This window comes from Enhydra lutris, unplaced genomic scaffold (genome assembly GCF_002288905.1).
Source record: "Enhydra lutris kenyoni isolate GAN:26980312 unplaced genomic scaffold, ASM228890v2 scaffoldscaffold19, whole genome shotgun sequence".
In the NCBI taxonomy this organism is placed as follows: Eukaryota; Metazoa; Chordata; class Mammalia; order Carnivora; family Mustelidae; genus Enhydra; species Enhydra lutris.
This window is the reverse complement of record NW_019154103.1, coordinates 15,485,246-15,509,279: the sequence shown is the minus strand read 5'-3', so window position 1 is coordinate 15,509,279 and position 24,034 is coordinate 15,485,246. Positions and strand designations below refer to the sequence as shown.

At 38.5% G+C, this 24,034-nt stretch overlaps 1 protein-coding gene and 1 pseudogene across 1 annotated transcript in view; one reads left to right on the top strand and one right to left on the bottom strand.

The window, feature by feature from the left end:
* Positions 1–24,034, bottom strand: part of LOC111148290 (adhesion G protein-coupled receptor V1) — a 507,584-nt gene that overhangs the window by 234,021 nt on the left and 249,529 nt on the right. The gene's annotated exons all lie outside the window — the stretch shown is intronic.
* Positions 13,323–23,258, top strand: LOC111148233 (annotated as a pseudogene).

Sequence of the window (24,034 nt, the reverse complement as noted above, 5' to 3'; positions counted from 1 at the left end):
GGGGGTTTTGGAGGGGAAGGGGGTGGGGGTTGGGCAAGCCTGGTGGTGGGTATTATGGAGGGCACGTATTACATGGAGCACTGGGTGTGGTGCATAAACAAAGAATGCTGAAACACGGGGAGCCTGGGTGGCTCAGTGGGTTAAAGCCTCTGCCTTCGGCTCAGGTCATGATCCCAGCATCCTGGGATCGAGGCCCGCATCGGGCTCTCTGCTCAGCGGGGAGCCTGCTTCCTCCTCTCTCTGCCTGCCTCTCTGCCTACTTGTGATCTCTGTCAAATAAATAAATTAAAAAAAAAAAAAAAAAAGAATGCTGAAACACTGAAAAGAAATAAAATAAAATAAAATGGAAAAAAGTAGAATTCTCATTATGCTACCTATCCCCCTTTCCTGAAGAACTTCACATAAACATTGAGTCACTCCAATTTTATAGAATTTTACTTTCCTAAGTAAAGTCACTGAATGTGTTTAAGATGTTATAGTTCTGTATTACAAATCCTTTACCAGATTTATTTGTGGAATGGACAGAAAACACATTCATTGGAACTTTATTTTGCAGTATTAAATAATATATAGCCAGTACTCAGCAACCTCTCTGACCTTGGCCACAGCAACTTCCTGTTAGACACATCTCCAAAGACAGGGAAACAAAAGCAAAAATGAACTATCAGGACTTCATCAGGATAAAAAGCTGTTGCACAGCAAAGAAACAGTCAACAAAACTAAAAGACAACCTACAGAATGGGAGAAGATGCTAGCAAATGGCATACCAGGTACAGGGCTAGTATCCAAAATCTATAAAGAACTTATCAAACTCAACACCGAAAAACCAAAACATCTGGTCAAGAAAAGGGCAAAAGACATGAACAGATATTTCTCCAAAGAAGATTAACAAATGGCCAACAGACATATGAAAAAATTCTCACTATCACTCAACATCAGGGAAACACAAATCAAAACCACAGTGATATACAACTTCACACTTGTCAGAATGACTAAAATTAACAAGTCAGGAAAAAACAGATGTTGGTGAGGATGAGGAGAAAGGGGAAACTTCTTACATTGTTGGTAGGAATGCAGACTGGTGCAGCTACTCTAGAAAACAGTACGGAGCTTCCTCAAAAAGTTAAAAATAGAACTACCCTATGATCCAGCAATTGCTCTACTAGGTATATATCCAAGAGTATACAAAAATAGTGATTTGAAGGGGCATATGCATCCCAGTGTTTATAGCAGCAATGTCTACAATAGCCAAACTATGGAAACGGTCCAAATGTCCATCAACAAATGAATGGATAAAGAAGATGTGGTATATATATATAATGGAATTCTACTCAGCCATCAGGAAGAATGAGTTTTTGCCACTTGCAATGACACAGATGTAAGTAGAGAGTATTATGCTAAGTGAAATAAGTCAGTCAGAGAAAGACAAATACTCTATGATTTCACTCACATGTGGAATTCAAGAAACAAAACAGATGAGCATGAGGGAAGAAAAGGAAAAAATAAAATAAGATAAAAACTGAGATGCAAACCGTAAGAGACTCTTAACTATAGGAAACAAACTGCAGGTTACTGGAGGGGAGGTGGCTGGGGGATGGGGTAATTGGGTGATGGGTATTAAGGACAGCACTTGTTGTAATGAGTACTGGGTCTTATTTATTTATATATTTATTTGACAGAGAGAGAGAGATCACAAGTAGGCAGAGAGCCAGGCAGAGAGAGAGGGGGAAACAGGCTCCCTGCTGAGCAGAGAACTCAATATGGGTCTCGATCCCAAGACCATGAGACCGTGGCCTGAGCTGAAGGCAGAGGCTTAACCCACTGAACCACCCAGGCGCCCCAAATACTGGTTCTTATATACAACAGATGAACTACTAAATTATACCCCTGAGATCATTAATACACTATATCTTAACAAAACTGAATTTAAATAAAAAAATTTTAAAGGTAATAGTACAAAAATAATCACTAGAATAAAGATAGAAATCTCCCTCAATGCCCAAAGAAACAATAATGAAGGCAATAGATCATATAATGAAAAACATGCACTGAATGTAGCATCATATACACAGTAAATATAATAAGAAAAAGCATAAAGTCAAATTAATAAAGGACCAATTCATCTATTAAAAAAAAAAAGTTCAAAAATGAGGAAGGGGAAAAAGACAAACCAAGAAAAGACTCTTTTTTTTTTTTTTTTAAAGTAAGCTCCACCCCCAAGATGAAGCCCAACATGGGGCTTGAACTCATGACCCTGAGCTCAGGACCTAAACTGAGATCAAGAACTGGACACTTAACCGACTGAGCCACCTAGGTGTCCCAAGAAACAGACTCTTAACGACAGAAAATGAACTGATGGTTACCAGAGGGGAGGCGGGTAGGGCGATGGGTGAAAAAAAGTGATGGGAATTAAGGCACGCACTTGTGATAAGCACTGGGTATTATATGGAAGTGTTGAATCACTATATTGTACACCTGAAATGAATATTACACTGTATGTTAACTGACTGGAATTTAAGTAAAAACTTCAAAAAAAGATATGATTAGTACTTAGTTAAAACAAGGACCATCTCATACGGTGTTAATGTCATCCTATTTCTTACGAGTTGCAAAGTTCAAATACCTGATGAGAATTATTATAGGAATAGAAAGGAACATTGACACGAGAACAAAAGATACATTCCCAGGGCGCTTGGGTGGCTCAGTCAGTTAAGCACTGGTTAATCAAACTCTTGATTCTGGCTCAGGTCATGATCTCAGGGTTGTGAGTGGAGCTCTGTGTTGGGCTCTGTGCTGGGCATGGAGCCTGCTTGGGATTCTCTCTCCCTCTGCCTGTCCCCTGCTTTCTCCCTCTCTCTCGATATATATCTATATCTATATCTATATCTATATCTATATCTATATCTATATTCCCATAAATACATATATATTCCCACAAAAATTAGATTTTTGGTCAAAAGTTGGTTTCTCGCTACTAAATATAAAAACCATGAAAAGTATATGTGTGTGTGTCTCTGTGTATATATAAACACACACACACACACACACACACATACCTATACAAGCTTCACCTGCTATCCGAAAGCAGAGGATTTCTATTAAACCTTTCATAAGCAAAATGGTGTAAAGCAAAGAGGCAATTACCATTTTGGTTTTTTTTTTTTTAAAGATTTTATTTATTTATTTGACAGAGAGAAATCACAAGTAGGCAGAGAGGCAGGCAGAGAGAGGGAGAGAAGCAGGCTTCCTGCTGAGCAGAAAGCCCGATGCGGGGCTCGAACCCAGGACCTGGGATCATGACCTGAGCCGAAGGCAGCGGCTTAACCCACTGAGCCACCCAGGTGCCCTGCAATTACCATTTTGTAAAAGCAAAATCCTCTTTAGATTTCTTTCAGCTAGGCAAACAGCTACTAATGTAGGTTTTTTGTAAAAGCGAAGTGACATAAGGTAAATTTTCAGGTAGCAAGGAAAACATGTACACATACATATTTAAAAAGATTCTTGCCAAGAACTTGCAGACTGAAAGTACCCCTCATGATGCAATCACATGTTAAAGGTGACACTTATACTCTGAATACAAACTTTTTCTTAACTACATTTAGAGCAAAATTCAATTGTGTGTGTGTGTGTGTGTGTGTGTGTGTGTGTGTGTATACATAAACATCTCCTCTTCCTCAAAAATTGATTAGTTTGGGGGCGCCTGGGTGGCTCAGTCAGGATTAAGCATCTGCCTTCGGCTCAGGTCATGATCCCAAGGTCCTGGGATCGAACCCCACATCGGGCTCCCTGCTCAGTGGGGAGCCTGCTTCTCCCATTGCCTGCTGTTTTCTCTGCTTGTGTTCTCTCTCTCTCTCCGATAAAAAAATAAAATCTTTAAAAAAATTAATTAGTTTATATATACCTATGCTGAGTATTCAGGGAAATGGTACAACTTAATTTCCCAATAGAAGTGAATTCTTTCCTAAAAATTTCTTTTGGGTTATGATTTCAAATGAGAACCTAATGATTTAATAGATTAGGTTAATAAGAAATTAAATAATAATAAATTAGTATCCCATATTCAACCTCTTTAGAATAAACTTCAGAAAGTCTAAATTCACCTAGTTACTCCCAGACTGAAACCAGCTTGCACTGGGAGTACTTGTGGTCTCCAAACATTTTCAATTAATGAGCACTGAACAACTCCAATCACCAAAAAATTTTTGATCATGTACTCCAAATATGAATATTATTTATGTATAAAATATACACATCTAGTCCCAGAATTAAATATATGTAACTAAACATGCACAAAAGTGGTTATTTTAAAGGTTAAGCAAGGAAGTGAAATAAACACTATTTTTAAATGGTAATACCATGCTCACTGTGCTTATTATCTCAAAGTAGAAGTATCACATTGGGTGACGTTCTTCATCAAAGATATTTGTAGGTATCTGCCTTTCAAACAGTTTTTTGGAAATATTTGTTGATGGAAATTCTGATCAAATGGATGGAATTCTGATCAAGTTCATGGAAATAACTTATCAAAATACCACTGAATTTTGCTCTTAGTGTAGTTAAGCAAGAGTCTGTAGTAGGAGTTTAGGCCTTAGGTTCCTAGCTCTCAGATGCGTTAAGATTTGTACATGTGGTTTTATCATGAGCAGTACCTTCACAGTCTGTAGTTTCTTGGCCAGAATCTTTTTTAAGGCACTTGATTATTTTTTGAGCGCTATTCTGGCTAAAGCTAAAAACACAATCTGTAAATCCAAGCACACAAAAATGCAATTCCTCAAATACGATGAAAGTGAATAAACAGGAAAGGACCCCACTCTCAACTCTTACAAGATGTGGAGTTCAGACACCTCCTCCGAGAAAATTGTTGCTACACTTGATATGTGAGCATCTGGCACACAGAGTAATTTGGGTAAACCTGTAAGTTAAATATTTGTATCATTTACTTAGTTTTATTTTAAATATTTGTATTTTCATTTCTTTTGTATTTTAAATATCTGTTTCTTTTTAAATTTTAAAATAAAAACTAGTCATTATAATAATTTCTTTTCAAGCCCCAGTGGATCACCCTGTGTATTTTGAAGTGCAAACCCCCCATTTCAAAAGCCACTAACATAAAGTGTGGAATAAAAACTTCAACCTATCTAGGAAATCTCTTCACAGATTTATCCTATTTTTTTTTTTTCAGTATTCCCATAAATGAATCACTCATGGCAAGTGAGTTGATTGTTATGATAGAACAAGATGGAGGGCAGGAAACTGAGACTACAATATTTTCTGGTTGGAAATGCAGTCTATGCAAATAGAGAGTAAGCCAACTATAATCAAAACTAGAAGTCAGAAACTAAACTGACAGTAAGCCAGCAACACTAACAAGCAAAGGATCTGAGTGAGAATAGCAAGTCAGGAACCTCAGCTGGGCAGAAATCAGAAAATAGAGATCATAGGAGCTCAGAGACCAAAAGTTAAAAAAAGAAAGAAAATCAAACAAGCAGATAGATGAGAACCCCAAGGCACAATGGCAAGGCTTCTGGAATGGTAACAAGGTCAAGAAGGCAGGAATCAGGAGATCTACTTTAACCAGCAGAGAGGTTGGTGAAAGGACAAGGAAACAGATGTGAGGCCCAAGCAACAAAGCAATCTAATATTGAAGCAATTTTCTGTTATGGCCAGGAAGTTTCTTGCATGCTTCCTACTGGATCCTTTTCCAGAACTTGGCTAGTATGATCTTATGTATAGCAGCAGGCAAACTGGAGTGTCTAGAGAAAAGGCAAAATAAGAAAGGGGGATCAAGGAAATATTCTCCACAGCCTGTACCTTTGTTATGATGCCCCCAACTTCCTGCAGCATCCTGCCCCCCATTTACCCTTATCACACCCCTACATTACCTCCTTCCTTAATCCTTCTTTATCCATCTCAACACATCACTCTGAATTTCTGTAGCAATTACTTTATCCTCTGAGCATTTTAATGCAACTGTGTACAGCTCTGCATTTTTTTTTTCTCATTTCGTTCTTCAGCTTCCCCAAAGAGATTCCAAATAAAAGAGCTATGGATTCATGTTATACTTTGATTTTTAGTAGGATATTTCTAAATTTTTCTGAGAATTCCTTGAATACTGTGATATCACTCTTTACCCAAACAAATGCACAGAAGTGTAAATGCACACAGTATTTAGTATACAATTATGTGAGACCAGGTAGCTTACCTAAGATAATGATGATAAAATTCCGCCACTGAATTCAAAGTAAATGTAAGCACATTAAAAAAATGGTTTCTGGGACGCCTGGGTGGCTCAGTTGGTTGGACGACTGCCTTCATGATCATGATCCCGGAGTCCCAGGATCGAGTCCCGCATCGGGCTCCCAGCTCCATGGGGAGTCTGCTTCTCCCTCTGACCTTCTCCTTGCTCATGCTCTCTCTCACTGTCTCTCTCTCAAATAAATAAATAAAAATCTTTAAAAAAAAAAAATGGTTTCTGTACCAACATATGTTAGGTCTAGATTTATTCAGTTGTGTGAACTATGAAGAACCAGAATAGAAAACACTGGATACTAGTCATTAAAGCATTGATTAGTATCTACCCATGGATGGATTACTGTAGCATTTATTCATTAATTCACTGACAAACTCCATAAATACCTTCAATATCCCTGCTACCAAATACATAGCAGATAGTGGGGCAGGAACTAGATGAAGAGAGGGATACAGAAGTGAAAACGCATCATCTCAGCCTTAGAAAAACCCACAGAATATAAAATATTTCAGGGCCACCTAGTCAACCCAAGAAAAACTGCCCAGCCATTTGATGTTGGGCATGGAGGATGAATAGTAATTTACCAAGCAAAGAAAGAGAAGAAGTTCCAGGTGACAGCAGAATCCACAGCAGTAAAGACATGAGACAACTGGGATATGGATGAAGGGCAGGAGGGAGATTCGAGAAAGAGAAGGGACAGAAGAGAGTACTGAGCACAGCTTCATGTTGAAGCATATACTGTGCTAAGGAGTTTAGACTGCATCTTGGAAGGATTGAGGAGCCATGGCCAATTTTTCAGCAGTAATTTGGCAGACTTTATCTGGTTTGGTGGAAAAAAGTGATATTTATTCATTTAGATGATTATCTAATTGCAGACACTAAGATAATATGCAAATCCAACTTAAGTGATACATAACATTCAGGTTTATTCTTTTGTTTCTCAAGTTAGCTAGTTTTTTTGTTTTGTTTTGTTTTGTTTTGTTTTAAGCCAGCTGATTTTTCAAATCACCTTTGAGAATAATTCCAAACCCACAGACCATTATGTTAAAAGAGAAATGTCCACAGTAGCCCCATTTAATATATTACATAATGACACACCTCATAACTAATTTGCTGATCAACTGAATTTACACTGTTTCCTAGTTATATTTTCTAAATGGGTCTCACTTAACTTTGAACAATGGAAGTCCTGCCTGGACACCATGTGGGAATCAGGGACCACCCACAAGAGTCACTTGCTGAGGTCTGGCAGCTCGGCATGTGTATCTCTATGCTCTCTGCGAATATGAACTACCACTTTAATGAGTTACCCGTGTCCCAACGCATCATTAGTCTATCAATTCCACCATTTTTATATTAAAAACAGAAAGTCAAAAAAGAAAACAAACCCTGATCTGTTTCCTTCTCAGTTTAGGGCACATTCTAATTTCTTTGTAAAGTATATTTGACAAATGACACATAGTCCACACTGTGTTCCAAACAAAATAGCATTATTCCAAAATTATAAGTACAAGTTACTCAAGTACAAGGAAATACTGTTATTATTTGAAGTTGTAGAGAGCTAGTATGATTGTCTCATTAGACAGAGATAAATATTGTTCAATATTAAAAAAAACTAAACTTTGGTGTGTATTGTAAAACAAACATTAGAAATTTATCTTTATCTGAAATCATGCACGATATAATTTCACGGAAATATTTTGGGGGTAATGGCTTTCAAATGGATACAGGAAGAATGTTATTAAAAAGAACAAAGATTAGGAAATATACTGTAGCACATAATCCTGCAGTGGGGAAGGGAACAGTCTCTTATGATCTAATAGGATTTTTCCATTCTTAACTTGGTTAATCTTAGACACAAAGCAAATAAATCATTCTCGGTTTCTAAAAGTCCATGGTGATACTCAAAGGAAATTAATTCCCTTTGCTAAACATGGTTCATAAAAACATATTATTAAAGTTAGCTCAATGAAAATTCTAGATTTATTACCAGTAAATATGGTGTCACTTTTCCCCTAAAATAAAGTATTTTCCCATCCCTTTCCAAAGAGTTTCTAACACAAAAGTGGCTTTCCAATATTGGAAAATAGATGTCCCACGTGGTAGAACGGCAAAGGTATGATGTTGGCATAATGGAGACTTTGGTAAACTCAGTGTGACTTCCCGAGTTTTCAAAGGCCAGTCCTGAAAAAGTGAAAGCAGAGTGCTGTCCTCAGAAAAATCCAGGAACGTCATCATTTTAAAATGCAAGGAGGAAAGAGTCCAATTACTAGTCAAAGTGTGTTTAAAATTCTTACCAAACAAGCCACCAGCCACTACATTGGAAATGAAATGTTCTCATCACTTAAAAAATACTTATTCAGAACTGAATTTTATCTCTTTAAATTTTAAAAATTTAAGACAGGCACTTACATGGATGCACATATATTGAAACACGGAATTAAACACGCAGGGCAAATATATAAATAGAAAACGAGGCATTAGTACTTCTCAGTTAAAAGATAGAGCACTATAGCCAGGAGGCAACGTATGTACCTGGTTTGAGGACAGAACAGCTATGGAAACACTTCCTCCCAACTGAATAAACTATGTGGAAAGAGTGTGGTCTTTGGTCAATCAGAAGAGTTTGATGAAAGATCAAGGATTTCAAAATCTGTTAGAAAGTTCACGAAGCAGGTAGAATCTGTAAGTTTCCAGAGATGGGTGGTGGGAAAAGAGATAAGAAGCAACCGAAGAATGGAGTCGGGCTCAAAACTGATTTCTGAAAGGAAGAAAGGACTTGGATAACTGGTGTGTTGAAGGGAAGGAATCAATAAAAACTGAGTGACTCAAACCAGAGGTCTTTCTGGACTCCTCTTTCTCTCTCACAGGCAACATCCAATCCAGTAGCAAATCCTACTGGCTTTATCTTCAAGATCAGTGCAAACCTGAAACCTCTTCCCACCACTACTAATCTGCTAGTTTAAGTCATCACTATCCCTCCCCTGGACCCTTGCAAAGGCATTTTCACTGTTCTCTTTGTTTTCACTGTTCCCCACCATCCACTATTCACCACACCCCACCTTCCACCCAGCAGCCAAAACTTTATAATGACTTCTTATCACATTTATAATGAAACAAAAACTGTTTATCATGGACAAGTGGACATTACATTATCTGGCCGCTACTTCTCCCTCCGTCCCCCCCGTTCCCCAGTCTAGCTGAACTGAACTTTCTGCTGGTTTTCAAAGCAAAACCTCAGTTACCAGCTAGTTCATAGGACACTGAAATTGGGCGGTATACAGACACTGTTTAATCTTGTGTCCTCTCTTAGGGGAATTTACCCTTAGATTTGAATACAGAAATGTATATTTAGGAATAACAATGACAGTGATTTACCTGATTACAGACAAAGAAGGGAGTCTAATACAGGCATTTTCAAATTCATCTTTAAGATAAGAACAATAAACATGTGCTACAGAAAGACAAACAGAAATGGCCTGTTGCTGTAATGAATCAGAGTATATTCATTCAGAAATACCATATTGTTGACCAATATGTTACTCATGGGAATGAAACAGAAGAGAAATGGGGAAAAAAAGAGAGAGAGAGAGAGAGGGAAAGAGATGGGTTGCATGTGCCAAAATGTGCCAAATACACCTCATGGAGCTGGGAAAAGTGGAGGAAAAGAGGGCTCTAGCCTGAGGTACAAGGTGTGAACAAAAAGAACACCAGAGTCTGAAGGCATCTATTGGCACAAATGGCCGTCATGTACTCCATGCTTGGGGTTGTGGTTGAGTAAGAACGTCACATTCCAAGCATCTTTGCATCCTTTTCCAATATGTGTATCACAGAGTGTATTTTCCCACTGAACCCATGCTATGACATGGTGAGGCTTCCTGAGTAGACCACCAAACTGTATCTAATCCATGATATTGCTGGGATAATGCATATTTTTAATAAGGAAGATACTTTAACTAAACACTAATTAAATACCAAAGTGTTGAGCTATATCTATATTTTATCTCATCGGAAAATATATTTTATATCCTTATTCTACATTTATTTGTATATCACAGCCATACTGCATATGAATTTAATAATTCATGTTAAATTACCTCTTGGGAAAAAGCAAAAGAGTCTAAATCCTAATTAAGAAAATTACTTGCATCCTAAACCCCTGAGTATGGTCAAACTGCTAAAATGCATAGTAACCGCAGATCAGAAGTTGATCATTAGTAAGTAGACTGAGCAAAAGTCAAATGGGTTCTCACACTCATTCCCAAGGGGAGAGCTCTTTGGTACAAAGGTTTGAAGGCAATGGAGGTGTGGCCAGAGATACCACACCACATGAGAAAGGTGGCTGGATTTCTCAACTTTGGTCTAGATGAATACTTGACTGTTCACTGATCTGAAAAATAGACATTCTTAAACAGGTAAGGTCAGAACTACGATGAATCTAACTGCCTTGAAATGTTCCACATTTAAGAATACTCACAAATTAACCTTTTAAAAGTACTTAAAACTGGGCCTTTGTCCTATTTAAACTATTACGAAATCAACTAACAACGATGTTTTCTACTTGGGCCTAGTGGTCAAAAAGAATCCTTAACCAAGAACCAGTAAAGTCCCCGATTTGGAAAAAGCCGAATGCCTTAGTCACAAAATGACTAGACTCTGCAAACCGGAAATAATTACACCTCCCGAGGAAAAAGGTAACAAAACCATTAAGAACAGAGGGAAGCTTGCTGAGGAAGAAATTAACTCGTTCATATCTTAATAAAATTCTACAGCAGGAAATCCCTGAAAGCAAACTTCCCAAAACTCAACAGTGACTTATTCTGGGTGGTGGGTAATACAAGACTATTGCTTTATTTTTTATAATTTTTTGTATGTTTTAACTTTCCAAAAGAAAATGCTGCTATCTGAAAATATATGCTTTATTGTCTTTGGCGCCAACCATTCTTCTCCTTTTAAGACAAGGATCACAAATGCAAATACCTATAAGGTCCAACAGCGAATAAAGTGAGTGAGGCCTGCGGGACAGGCACATACTCGTGTCAAACCAACAAGCACATACTCGTGTCAAGAGGCAGCTGTTCCTTGGAGCTGGCTCATAGTACTGTCAGATTTAAAAATTTTTGAACTAAAAATCTAGATTTCTGCTGAGATTTCCTGATTTTTAAATGTTGGCAAATGATTTGTATTAAAAAAATTTTCGATTGAAGGGCCAGACAAAAGGGATTTTCAAAAGTGATTCTGCCCATAAAGTTCAAGTATATATTTGTCTGTTTTATATACAAACCCATATTCACATTAATGTCTGAGAAGCATGGTTTTAAATCAAAGAAAAAAATGGCAGTAGTCTGCATGCAGAAGTCTGGGCATCCAAGCAAAGCCTTTTAGAGAACTCTTAAATCCTCATCTAAATGGACACATCGCTATTTAAGAGCAGATATGCCTAAAGTATTACTTTCTGCTAGTAAAATTAAACTTAATTTATTATTAAGTCTCCATCCCCATGTTAATAGACTGAACAAGATTAGTGGAGTGACATCTAAAACAAGGCCTAGGTGATACAACTTTACTCAAATAGTAAATAAAAGAAGTATGTGTGTTTTTCTTACATTTTCTATCCAACGTGAAATTTGTGGTGAGAAAAAGTGCAAGGAAAAATCAATCAAAGGGGAACCAGAGGGACCAATCAACACAAAGCCATACTCTCTTCTTCTTCTTCTTTTTTTTTTTTAAGTAGGCTCCACACCCAGCATGGAGCCCAACATGGGGCTCAAACTCATGATCCTGAGGTCAAGATCTGAGCTGAGATCAAGACCTGACCTACTTAACTGACTAAGCCACTCAGGAGCCCCAACCATACTCTCTTTTAAAGACCTGATGGCATCACCCCAGGCAGAGAGACAGGTTGGTGAGGTCCATTAGATGATGCGGAAGGTTAGCTGGCCAAAACTCCAATAGGCTAAGATGCACGAAGCTCACTCTTGAGACGAGGTTGTTGAGTGAGGTAGATAAGATTGGGGAAGTGGCAGGGGGAGTGGAAGGAATGGTGAGTCAAAGTCTGGAAGGCATAGGAGGTGGGCACACCATGCCTGGAGAAACCTAAAAGTCCATTCAAATTAGGGAGAAACACCAAAAATGTCTATAGTCTGAAGATTTAGTAGTAGGGTACAAAAAAAGAGCATGAAATGAGGCAGAGAGAGGAAAGTGTAAATTCTTATATTAGAGAGGTGCTGAGGTCACAGCCAACAGAGAACAGGGTCCAAAGTCAGACCCTGGGAAATAAGCAAGAACGTACTCTTGGTGTGGGAAGTGGTGAACTAATAACAGGTTTCCAGATTCAGCCAAGTTTTCTCAGCTTTGTTGCTTTTGGCCTCATAGGGGATGTTTACCTATTGAGGGCCAGATAGAGTAGAGAATATAACCTCAGCTAGGTATGAGAGTGATCTGTACCCTAAGTAGATTCAAGGCCAGAAACAGCATCTCAGAGGTCTGGGGACTGACCTGGGACAGAGCAGCGTTATCTTCAACTGCAGGTGAAAAATACTGTGATTCATCTGACAGTAAGTTTGCTATCTGTTAAAGCCCAGCAGACAGGAAGTTGAACTGTTTCATTCACTTTGCAAACAGGGTACAATCAGGAAACTATTTAAAGAAAGAGTTAAAAAACTTTTTGCAGGGGCGCCTGGGTGGCTCAGTGGTTTAAGCCGCTGCCTTCGGCTCAGGTCATGATCTCAGGGTCCTGGGATTGAGTCCCACATCGGGCTCTCTGCTCAGCAGGGAGCCTGCTTCCCTCCCTCTCTCTGCCTGCCTCTCTGTCTAATTGTGATCTCTCTCTGTCAAATAAATAAATAAAATCTTAAAAAAAAAAAAAAAAAACTTTTTGCAGAAGTTACTTTTTTTTTTCCCTGTGTCATGTGTGACCCTTGAACTTTATGTTTACACAAAAAAGACAGGCAGCGGCAGAGTCCGCTCTAATCTTTAACCGTAACTGATTTCCAAGAATCTGTGATACCATTCCTAGTTCCTTTGGTTCAGTTGCTTTCAACCAGTTACTAGCATTTAAACTTATTCAAGCATGCTAAAAATCAGACACAATGAAAAACCTAACCTATATGAAGTTGTGAAACTTTTTATTCCGAGGAAAGTGTTTCAGCAAATCCCAAACCTCAATGATGACATCTGGTGTGAAGGTGAGAAAACAGTAATGACTCAACCCTGACTAAGGGAATTAAACTGTAGAACTTACCTGTTTATCAGGTTTTGAAAAAAATTTTCTATGACCAACTTGCAAAGTTGGAGGTAAATTAAAATATGTTAAGCACATAAGGCAATGAAATGTCCACTGAGGACCCAAGAAAGGTGAATTGCCAAGATCCTCCACTTGTTGGTCCAAGCACAGTGGTTAACGTCACTGGAGACTCTTAAGTTCTGGTTCTAGACAGAATGTGTTATCCATTCTCTTCATCTGCAAGGGATCTTCAACTTCAAATCATCATACACGACAGAAGAAAATCAACTTGAAATTCACATTGATGCTTTGAAGTGTTTTCAGGTATTGAGGCCTATAAATGTACCTCGGTGACAATGGAACTGGACATACTTGCAAGGTAATGGTACAGCCACTTGCACAAGAGCATTTCTTAGGTACTTGCCAAGCAGTTGTGTTCACCTGAAATTCTCTGTCTTACTTTTAAGATCCCACTGGGCCTGGAGGGAGCAGGATAAAGGCAAAGGCAATCAACTCCAGGAAAGTCAGATTCAGATCACAGGGGCTGGGTGGACAAAGCGTGCTTCTCTCCGACCTCACCCATCACCACTGTTATGGGCTTTAGTAAGTCATAGTAAGTCCCTGAAGATGTGCTTCCCTCTCCTATGGTGTTAAGCTACATGAGCACGCTAGCTCTCCAAAGGCAAGGCAAGATGGAAAAAAGTTTCTTACCCTCTCACTAAGCAAACAACCCAAAGAAAGCCTCAGAAACAAAATAATAGCCTTCAAAGAAGGAATATCTGTGCGTTCAGATGAATAAAGCCAGTAAATAGAGAGGCATATAAGTTCTTGTCATCTGGGATCCCTAAAAAAGGGAAAGAAATGTATTTCTCTCCTCGCCCCCCCCCTTCTTTTTTTTTTCCTGATTGCTAACTGCACATAGGTAAAAAGTCACTTTCGAGGTAATTCAGTCCTGATATAATATTAAGATAATAGAATGCAAAACGTCCAAGTACCCTTGGGGGGTGGGGAGGAAAAAGGGAAAACCTGGCTGTTAAGGAGAGTTAATAATATATTGAGTCCTGATGTTTTGCGAGGCACTGTGCTAAGCCTGTGGTACTTCATGGACACCTCATATAATGAATTTAATTCTAAAGTATGATGAATTATATGCACACATACGAACATCCATACTTTATTACTCTAAACACTTACCAGTATATTACTTAAATTTCTAAGCTGATGAAACAGGCACAAAATGAACAAATAACAAGTAAGGGTATAAAATCCAGACCTCCTGAGTTTCGTATCAGCATTGACAGTGAATTATATTTATACGCTGTCCTTCCTTCCATAGGTTAATTTTCATTTGTCTGAACAAAATTAATTTACAAAATTAAATTTAAATTTATATTATAAATGTTCGTATTTATACAAAATATATATTAAATGTGCTAAACTTTGTGCTGGTTCAGTGGCATTCTGGATTCAATACTCTATCTTTAAGGTAAGATATTTCCCTCTTTAAAACAGATGAACAAAAAATAAAACAGGAAGGAGTCTTAACGAGAAGTAGCTATTTTGGAAGGAAATACATATAAAAGAAACCATTCTGTAAAGCCAAGACTCAAGTTTCATAATCTGCCCAAACTTTTTAGGTTTGGGTCTGTGCTTCCTGGGCCTTCCTAGTCTATACCCTGTGTTGGTCAGCATGCCAACAAAGACAGTACCATAAAGGGCCCTACATCTAGCCCTGGCAGTCCCCTCCTTGTGTATGTTAACACTGTTTTGTGCTGGTGCAGCACGAAGAAGTTCATGACAAGGTTTATATTTGAGTTTTTTTTCTTGAGAAATCATAGGGCTTATTTTTTCACTCACATGGGATATTTATTTTACTATGTTAGTTTCACTTTTAATACATATATATTGAAACCATAAAGACGAAAACACAACAGTCAAGGACCAAATACATTGAGTGGTTGTCACTTGTCTCAATTCTGAAGAATGAGCCCTGGTGCTTAGACACTGAGTAGAAAGTAATTCACTGTAACATCAGATTTATTTGTTTTTAAATTTGATCACTCTGGGTGAAATTTATAAGTCCAAGAAACACAAGGAAAGAAATTTCTTTCCTCAGACTTTGAAATATCTCAGAAAGAAATGTCAGATCTACTGCATTTAAACTAATTTATGATAAAATGTATTTCTTGTATATACTTTAAATTGAATATACTTTAAAAATATACAGTCCTCGGGGTACAGACTCAGTTGACGAAGGGTCTGCCTTTGGCTCAAGTCATGATCCCGGGGGTCCTGGGATAGCGGGGAGCCTGCTTCTCACTCTCCCTGTCCCTCCACCCACTCTTGTACGTGTGCACTCTCTCTCACTCTCTCAAAAATAAATAAAGTATTTTTTAAAAAAGTTATATAGGCCAACAATTGACATTTTCAGCTGCAGTAAATCCTCTTAGTTTGACTAGCTGGTAGTCAACCACTTTGGAAGCTGGGGTTCAAGGACTTATCTGCACCCTACTGGCACACCTCATTCTAGAGAAGGGCACAAATCTATACACAAAACGACTTCCAATTGAACTCTTTGCACAAAATTAATAGATAAATGCAGTATTCAATTAAGGCAAAGTGTGGATACTATCCTTCCTCTTTATATGCTACTCCTGACTGCTTGCTTACAAATGTCTTACACAATCTTGGCCGTAAGCCCCATGTTACTTATACTACATCTCCCAAACTTGAGACATCATCAGCAAATTAAGTAGGCAAAATAATGACATTCTCATCAGCGAGTCCTTTAACTTGAAATTTACTCTGCTACAAAGAGGCAGATGGTCTACGTATTTTAGTAAACTGAGAAAAAAGAAAATAAATTTTAAATTTTAAAGACACACTATGCTAAGCCAAGTCCTTGCCCACCTCTTGACCCCATTTTCTAAGACTTCCTGTCTTGTGCACTAAGTGATGGCTATCCATCTGATGATGCTCAAGCATGTCAAGCTTTTTCTAGCCTCTGGGCCTTCCTTTGCACTTGTTATTTTCTCTGCCCTTGAAGTGCCTGCCCCAATTTTTGCCTTTCCTTTCAGTTCACATGTCATCTCTGCAGTGATGCCTTCTCCGATGGCATATCCCTCCAACTGATTTTGACCATAACACTCACCACTACCTGAAGTATGTTTATTTATCCCCTTATATCAGTCTCAAATGCTAAGGTATTTATGCCCAGAGTAGAAACCTTGCCCTTTTTTGTTCACCACTGTGAACATGGTTGCTTGGCCTTTATTAGAAACTCCATAAATATTGATTAATGTAATGAATGCTTAAAATTAATCTAAGGAAAGCATTCTGATTTAAGGAGCAAATTTAGGAAACAAGACTTTGCTTCTTAACACTGACATTCCTAATTTAATTAAAATTTATCTTGAAGAAATTCAAGGTAAATAATAAATTAGTTTCCACATTCATTCTTGGGAATAGATACCTGGTGCCCTGCGCACTGTCATGTGCTGTGCCCATGCCTGTGTGTGCTATGCCAGCTACACTCAGGGAGCCTAATGGGGTCTGAGAAGCCAAAGTGTCTTGCAGTGTCAGTGACTGGTGTACTCTTTACAAAGTCATGGAATATTGGGGAAATAGTTATCTTGGAAACGGAACAGTCTGAGCTTATTAGCCTACTCGGTTTTGCCAGCCAGCCAATATACGGGCCCCCCACTGCCCTCAGTAAGTCTTCAATTCACTAAGCAAAGGCAAGCTACTTCACCTGCTCACTTTAAATTTGCGTTCTGGGGGGCGCCTGGGTGGCTCAGTGGGTTAAGGCCTCTGCCTTTGGCTCAGGTCATGATCTCAGGGTCCTGGGATGGAGCCCCGTGTCGGGCTTTCTGCTCAGCGGGGAGCCTGTTCCCCACCCCACCCCCCGCTCTCTCTGCCTGCCTCTCTGCCTCTCTGTGATCTCTGTCTGTCAAACAAATAAATAAAATCTTTAAAAAAATTTTGCGTTTTTGGGTGCAGTTAAAATTACATCAAATTGTGCAGGTATTCCTGATATTTTATAAAGTCATCAGCAAGAGCAGATGAGGCGGGCAGGGGTATGAAAAGAAACTGAATACAGATCTGGGACTTTGAAGGAGGTCTGAGAATGATGAGAACCTTTGCCAAACCTTAAGCCTAAGAACGTACTGCTTCTTCCTTGGGAATAGCAAGTGCTACAGGGTGGGGCCAAGTGATTTTACTGCCAGATTTTTGATGCTGTGCTCAATTTAGTTCTCATTGTTTGCACTGGGGGCTTATTTTGAGTCACATACGCTATTAGTGGTAATATAGGAGAACATCTATTAATATTTTGAGTCTTTATTAGAGTTTAAGTATAAGCTATAATTTAGCTTTACATGATCTTTTAAAAAAGTATGCCGAATTTCTAAGTGGGATTTATTTTTAAACTCAAATCCTCCTCTTTATGCCTTCCCATACCAGTTTCAAAGCAACACTGGTTGAAGATTTTTAAAATGTATCTACACCTAAAATATCGGAAATCCATTGAAAAGTGTGAATAATAAAATCACAATCTTCATATGAACAACTTTTTGCTACAGTAGAATCTGTGAAAAATAAATATTGAATTAGTGAATCTTTCTTAATTTAATGCTTATTCTTTCTATTTTCTTGTTTTTAGAGAGCATGTGTATACACACGAGCAGAGGGAGGGGCCGAGGGAAAGAGAGGGAGAGCAGAGGGAGAGAGAGAATCTTAAGCAGGTTCCATGAGCAGTTCAAAACCCAACTGGGGCTTGATCCCTGAGATCATGACCTGAGTCGAAATCAAGCGTCAGATGCTTAAGCAACTGAGCCACCCCGGAGCCCCTTACTATTAATTCTTTTTTTTTTTTTTTGAAGACTTTATTTATTTATTTGAGAGAGAGAGAGTAAGAGCGAGCATGAGAGGGGAGAAGGTCAGAGAGAGAAGCAGACTCCCTGTGGAGCCTTAATCCCGGGACTCCAGGATCATGACCTGAGCTGAAGGCAGTCACTTAACCAAATGAGCCACCCAGGAACCCTAATTCTTAGGAACAAAACTATATATAATAGATTCAGATTCTTGGGGCACCTGGGTGGCTCAGTAGGTTAAGCCTCTGCCTTCGGCTTAGGTCGTGGTCTCAGGGTCCTGGGATTGAGCCCCACATTGGGCTCTCTGCTCAGCAGGGAACCTGCTTCCCCCTCTCTCTCTGCCTGCTTCTCTGCCTCCTTGTGATCTCTCTCTCTCTCTGTCAAATAAATAAATAAAATCTTTAAAAAAATAGATTCAGATTCTTTTATAACATGCTGAAGGTTTTACTGATAGAGATGGTTCTCTTTTGTTCTGAAACTCTCATAAATACTTAAATATATACTAAAAAAAAAACCAGAAGGATGAAATCTACCAGATTTAACAAAAAGTTCTTAAAATATAAAGAGTATTTATTTATTAAAGATTTTCTTTTTAAGTAATCTTAACCCCTAATGTGGAGCTTGAACCCACCATCCCAAGATCAAGAGTGGCATGCTTTACTGACTAAGCCAGCCAGGCACCCCAACACAGAGGACATTTAAAGGAAATGTAGTATTGTTACTTCCAAATGCTGGTAATAAAGTATTAAGTAAATATGTGCTTTTAAAATTATTCAGTAAATTGTAAGACTGTTATGTAATCATCCCATAAATTATAGGCAAACAGACATGGCTAATGTGGGTTTATGGGCTGATTACGAATCTTAAAACTTATTGAACAGTTTGATGTGATTTTTTAATTTTATTTTTTAAAAGATTTCATTTATTTATTAGAGAGATGGAGAGAGAGCACAAGTAGGCAGAGCACCAGGCAGAAGGAGAAGGAGAAGCAGGCTCCCTGATGAGCAAAGAGCCCGATGTGAGGCTCGATCCCAGGACCCTGGGATCATGACGTGAGCCAAAGGTAGCCGCTTAATCGACTGAGCCACCCATGCGTCCCAAACAGTTTAAGTAGCCTAAATATAGTGATAGCTAGCTTTCGAGATGGCCTCAATGACATCCAGCTCCTACAGTGAATCAGGTGTGTAGCCCTCTCCCATAGTGAATCAAGGTTGTTCTGAGTGACCAATAGAATATGGGAGAAGAGATGGTATTTGACTTCCAACATAATTCAGCATTCATTTTGGTCATGCTCATTCTCTCTCTTGTAACATGCTCTCTGTAGGAAGCCCAACACTATGTTGAACAATCCTATAAAAAGGCCAAAATATGAGGTCTGATGCCTTCTAACAGCAGGAGTAAGCCACTGAGGAATTTGGCCTTCAGCCAATGGGCAGATGAGTAAGCTATCTTTGGAAGAGAACTTCTAGTGAAGTAAAGCATTCTGATAACCGCAGCCCTCACCAACAGTGTGACCACAACATCGTGAAACTAGGCTGGACCAAAGTCATCCAACAAAGCTACTCCTGGATTTCTGACCTGAGCTAAAGGCAGACACTTAACCAGTTGAGCCACCCAGGTGCCCCTTACCTGTGCAGTATTAATGAACAGTGTTAATATGCAAAAATATGGATGTAAAAGTCTAGAAAACACAAACTCATTTTTTGTGACAAAGTAGATCAGTGGTTGGCTAGAAATGAGGGAGTAGGGTGAAGGATTACCGAAAGGTCAGAGGAAATTTCGGGGGTAATGGGTATGTCACAATCTTAACTGTATTGATGATTTTATAGGGGTGTGTGTGTCTGTGTGTGTGTGTATACACACACACATATATATCAAAACTTAACAAATTGTATAAAAAATGTTTCAATATAGCTATTTTTATTTCAATATAGTTATTTTAAATAGCTATTTAAAGCTATTTATAGCTTTTTAAGATTTTTGTAAAGATTTACTTATTTTTTTAAGATGGGGGAGACAGAGGGAGAGAATCTTCAAGCAAACTCCCCACTGAGTATGGAGCCTGACATGGGGCTCAATCTCATGACCCATGAGCCAAAACCAAGAGTCAGACACTTAATCAATTGAGCCACCAACACTAATACAGCTATTTTAAATACCTGACGAATCTATCCACCATTTACCTAATTTTCAAACTGCCAAGTCTGAATGTTATTAGACTTTGTTATTTTGGGATCTAGAAAATTAAGAGACCAATAGTTTTATTATATATTATTCTATCCTTATATCACTGAAGTGTTTCATAAGTTATTATAATCTATATTAGAAAATCTAGTTCAGAGTACTAGTATAATCAAATCAAAAATCTTCTTAAATAATAAAAATTTATTATGGGAAACATATTGAGAAATACGAAGGATAGGTGATTTCATGTTCACACGTAGTCTTAAAGAATAGCAGGAACTTCAAAGCATAGGAATTGAACAAAGTTCTAATGATTTTTTTAAATCCACAAAAGATTACCTGATACTTTCCTCAAAAACTCATTTAGAGTTCTAGTCAACACTGTCCAGGAAAATTGACCCTTTAGCCTTTAAACCCTATTGGGTAAAATTTAAGTTGAATTTTTTGCTCTGAACCTGTAACTTTTCAACATGGATAAGAAAACTATCTAGATGATGTAATCATATATGTCATTTGCCCATGTTAAAATCAGTTTCCACATTAATTAAATTAAGTAATTATTACAAAGACAGGACTGCATACCAAATTAAATGTATATACAGAGAGATATCTATATCTATCTACATATAGATAGATAGATATAGATAAGCAATGAAAGCAGATGGGTTTATGTCATTTGCCTCCTTACATTGGCAATAACATCACATTTAACCTATTTTAATGATATCTAAAATAGAAATCATTCTGGGGTGCCTGGGTGGCTTAGCTGGTTGCGCATCTGCCTTTGGCTTAGGTCATGATCCCAGGATCCTAGGATAGGCTGTCGTTGGGCTCCTTGCTCAGCAGGGAGCTTGCTTCTCCCTGTCAAATAAATAAAATCTTAAAAAAAAAAAAAAAAATAGAAATCATTCTAAGATTAAGAAAAATGGTACTTTTATACAATATTTAAATAAAATTTTACAGACATAATTAATTTTGGTAACATATTCAGAAAACATTTAAAATACAATATTCTATAGGATATCTTACTTTTTATCATACCCTAATCATCTTCTATTGTCAGGAAGCTGGAGAATTTTCTCTCCAAATATATTTTCCATATTTAAAAAAATTTTTTATTAAGGATTTTTATTTATTTGAGAGAGAGAGAGAGCGCACAAGCAGAAGGAGGGCCAGAAGGAAAAGGAAAAGCAGGCTCCCACTGAGCAGGGCTCGATCCAAGGACCCTAAGATCATGACCTGAGCAGAAGGCAGATGCTTAACAGGTTGAACCACACAAGTGCCACTATTTTCTATATTTTTAAAATAAATTGAATGTTCTCATTATTTTATTTTAAAGATTTTATTTATTTATTTGACACAGAGAGAGAGAGAGAGCACAAGCAAGGGGAACAGCAGGCAGAGGGAGAAGGAGAGGCAGAATCCCCACTGAGCAGAGAGCCCAACGTGGAGCTTGATCTCAGGACCCTGAGATCATGACCTGAGCCGAAGGCAGAGGCTTAACCCACTGAGGCACCCAAGTGCCCCTGTTCTCATTATTTTAATTCTACTATTTATACTTTTAAGATTAAAATGTTATTGCAAGTAATCGGTTTTCTTAGAGTAATACATACATACTAATTTTCTTAACCAATATTTAAAATATTTCTATCACCTTTTTAATTGCTGAATCCCAAACATGATTCCCTGGGCTTGATAATGAAACCTAAATTGATTTTTTTAATTTCTGGAATATTGGAAACATTATGAAAATGACAAATAATATAAAATATAACCAGCTCCTCATCACCCAGATAAATAAATATTTTCCAAGTTTTCTTCAAATTTTTGGTGTTTAAAGAAAAAATGTTACTGGTCAGGGCATCTCCTGCACCTGTCAGGGGCGCGAGCTCTGAGCATCTGGTGATACAGCCACTCCTCAGGCCCAGGAGTGTGGAAGCCAAGTAGGAGAAACCCCCAGACCTGAGCGCAGTCTCTTCCCGCCACCTGAACCACTAGGACCCTCTTCAACAAGGGCCCTTATTACAGGCTCTCGGCAGAGGTTAAGAACAAGATCGCTTCCAAGTATGATCATCAGGCAGAAGAAGATCTTTGAATTTAAATAGAAGTGACAGCACACTGACACCAACTCTCTGCTGTGCTTAAAAGATGGCACCATCCCCTACGAGCTCATCAACAAGCAACAGCCAAGCTCAGTGAAGGTTAATGAGTCCCCGTTAAACTGGCCTCAGTTGGAGAATATTGGCAACTTTATTAAAGCTATCCAGGCTTCTTATGGCATGAAGCCACATGACATACCTGAAGCAAATGATCCAGGTTCAGACTACACTGGTGGCTCTCGCAGGTCTGGCTAAAATAAAAGGATTCCATACAACCCTTGACATTGGAGTTAAGTATGCTGAAAAACAAACAAGACGTTTTGATGAATGAAAATTAAAAGCTGGCTAAAATGTAACTGGTTTGCAGATGGGAACCAACAAATGCACCAGCCACACAGGTATGACAGTATGGGATCAGGAGGCATCTTTATGATCCCAAAATGCAAACTGACAAACCTACTGACCAGACCACAATTAGTCTGCAGATGGGCCCCAACAAAGGAGCCAGCCAGGCGGGGATGTTAGCACCAGGTACCAGAAAAGACATCTATGATCAGAAGCTAACATTACAACCAGTAGACAACGGGATGATTTCTCTACACATGAGAACCAACAAAGTTGCTTCCTAGAAAGGAATGAGTGTGTTCGGGCTTGGGCGGCAAGTATATGATCCCAAATATGGCACTGCTTCTGCAGAACCTGTCATTCAGAGTGGAATTCAGAGTCAAGGAAAAGGAACAAATAGGTCTGAAATTAGTGGTAGTGATTATCAGGCAGAATACCCAGATGAATATCACGGTGAGTACCAAGATAACTACCCCAGAGATTACCAATATGGCGACCAAGGCACTGATTATTAGATTGATACAAGGAGCTCAGCATTTAGCCCATTGTTTTTATTCAGTGAGAACCCAGCTAGCCTTGAGTAATTTTTACTTTGTCTTCCTAAAACACTATAATGCTTATTGTACGTAAAAGAAATATTGCCTTACGTACATTTCCTTTTCCTTTTCCTGCATCTTCCCTAAATAGTTGTCTTTTAGTGCTGTAACAGTTCAATCTTACAGCAGAAGCAATAACTCCCATATGAAGTAAAAAGGAATACTGTGAAAAGGGAGTACTCTTGTACAGCCAATTCTCTTATCCAAGACTTATGCATTTTTTTTTTAAAGATTTTATTTATTTATTTGACAGAGATCACAAGTAGGCAGAGAAGCAGGCAGAGAGAGAGGAGGAAGCAGACTCTCTGCTGAGCAGAGAGCCCAATGCGGGGCTCGATCCCAGGACCCTGGGATCATGACCTGAGCCAAAGGCAGAGGCTTTAACCCACTGAGCCACCCAGGCGTCCCCTATGCATTTTTATAATCTACTGAATAAACTGGGATTTTCAAACAATAGGAAGTGG